Source organism: Schistocerca nitens, chromosome 5 (assembly GCF_023898315.1).
Source record: "Schistocerca nitens isolate TAMUIC-IGC-003100 chromosome 5, iqSchNite1.1, whole genome shotgun sequence".
Lineage (NCBI taxonomy): Eukaryota > Metazoa > Arthropoda > Insecta > Orthoptera > Acrididae > Schistocerca > Schistocerca nitens.
Genome location: NC_064618.1, coordinates 751,426,870 through 751,429,594, shown reverse-complemented (window position 1 = coordinate 751,429,594; position 2,725 = coordinate 751,426,870).

Here is a 2,725-nt window from a genome sequence, read left to right as displayed (position 1 = left end):
TACCCCTATTTGATTTTGTATTTATAACCCTGAATTCACCTTACAAAAAGTCTTGTTCGTCCTGCTACCGAACTTCACTAATTCCCACTATATCTAATTTCAACCTATCCATTTCCCTTTTTAAATTTTCTAACCTACCTGCTCGATTAAGGGATCTGACATTCCACGCTCCGATCCGTAGAACGCCAGTTTTCTTTGTCCTGATAATGACTTCCTCTTGAGTAGTCCCCGCCCGGATATCCGAATGGGGGACCATTTTACCTCTGGAATATTTTACCCAAGAGGACGCCATCATCATTTAACCATACAGTAAAGCTGCATGCCCTCGGGAAAAATTACGGCTGTAGTTTCCCCTTGCTTTCAGCCGTTCGCAGTACCAGCACAGCGAGGCCGTTTTGGTTAGTGTTACAAGGCCAGATCAGTCAGTCATCTAGACTGTTGCCCCTGCAACTACTGAAAAGGCTGCTGCCCCTCTTCAGGAACCACACGTTTGTCTGGCCTCTCAACAGATACCCCTCCGTTGTGGTTGCACCTACGGTACAGCCATCTGTAAAGCTGAGGCACGCAAGCCTCACCACCAACGACAAGGTCCATGGTTCATGGGGGAAGACCTAAAGAGACTCTCAACAAATAAATCTTGTATTGCAGTATATTCAAATATTAGAACTATCTGAACCTACAAGCCAAGAACGTCGTACAAGTGGGTAATGGCACGGATACTACGTCATATGAAGAAACTTGTAAATGTCATGAGCACACCGAAGAAGTGGGGGAGGGGAGAGAAAGACGTCCGCGCTGATTAGCCGAGCGGTCTAAGGCGCAGCAGTCATAGACTGTGCGGCTGATCCCGGCGGAGGTTCGAGTCGTCCCTCGGGCATGGGTGTGTGTGTTTGTCCTTAGGATAATTTAGGTTAAGTAGTGTGTAAGCTTAGGGACTGATGACCTTAGCAGTTAAGTCCCATAAGATCTCATGCACATTTGAACAGAGAAAGAAGTCTGTGGAATTTGAGTGTGGAACAGATACAACAAGCTCATTACCTAACGCTGAGAGAAATAATAACTGGCTGCTGCTACTTTAATAAGGATGAGTAATGGAACTGTGCTTGGTCGTTAAGGATCAGGACAGGGTTCTTTGACTAACGTTTACCAATGGCGGGAATTTCAACATAGCTTCAGTGAAAATTCCTATCTGTACAAGGATTTTTGATAAAGATATGTGATATTTTGTGACTATGTCGATACAGAACACAAACATATTGTGTTAATCTTCTGAATTTAGTTCTCTATAGGAACCTCACATTTCACAAGATGTGAATTACATTCATTTCTAGCATCTTCAGCAAAGGTGGAATCTTTTTTTTTCAGTCTCCAATTTCTTTCATGCTCCGTCAGTCTAGTAGTTATAGCCCTACCTGATTGGCCTACATGCAATTTGCCACGCAGATTGTAGGGAATTCTGTAAATTCCACTCATTATTTTTCGACTACAAATTAACAATATTCTTATGCAAATAGGATACCCGAAACAATATAAATATCAACGTACCTGCTTTCAGCATAACACAGAGTATAGTAGAGCACACGAAGTCCGTCCGTTGTCTTCCGTCATTATCACCTCATCTGTTTCGTCATCGCGTCCTGTTATGACATTCCAATTAATCGGAAGGAGCGCAATGGCCGGAAGCTCCGATTTACTCACCAGTTAGCTGGATCAGCTGGCTATCTACAAGGGTCACTCCAAAAGAAATGCACACAATTTTTTTTAAATCCATCTTTTATTCTACATGTTTGAAAGTTTTAAGTGTGTAGATACATAACGTTAGTAACAATATTTTCATTTCTCCACATAATTTGTATCCCTCTCTACTGCCTTACGCCATCTTGGAACCAGCGCCTGTATACCTGCATGGTAAAATTTTGGACCAACCTGTTGGAGCCACTGATTGTCAGCGTGCACAAGGGAGTCATCATCTTCAAACTTTGTTCCACGAAGAGAGTCTTTCAGTTTCCCAAAGAGATGATAGTCACATGGAGCCAGGTCAGGACTGTAAGGCGGGTGTTTCAGTGTTGTCCACCCGAGTTTTGTGATCCCTTCCATGGTTTTTTGACTGGCATGTGGCCGTTTATTGTCGTGCAACAGCTAAACATCCTGCTTTTGCCGATGTGGTCGAACAAGACTCAGTCGAGCTTGAAGTTTCTTCAGTGTCATATGCATCAGAATTTATGGTGGTTCCACTTGGCATGATGTCCACAAGCAAGAGTCCTTCGGAATCGAAAAATACCGTAGCCATAACTTTTCCAGCAGAAGATGTGGTTTTGAATTTTTTTTTCTTGGGTGAATTTGCATGATGCCACTCCATTGATTGCCTCTTCGTCTCTGGTGAAAAATGATGGAGCTATGTTTCATCACTTGTCACAATTCTTCCAAGAAATTCGTCCCCACCATTCCCGTAATGTTCCAAAAGTTCGCTGCATACCGTTTTTCTTGTTTGTTTGTGAGCCACTGTCAACATCCTGGGAACCCAACTGGCTCAAACCTTTTTTAACGCCAACACTTTCAGTATTCTGCAAACACTTCCTTCTCCTATCCCAACGTGGCGTGACAATTCGTTCACTGTCATGCGTCTGTCAGCAGTCACCAATTCGTGAACTCTCTGCACATTGTCTGGAGTGTATGCAGTACGAGGCCTGCCACTGTGAGGACAATCCTCAATATTGCCGTGCCC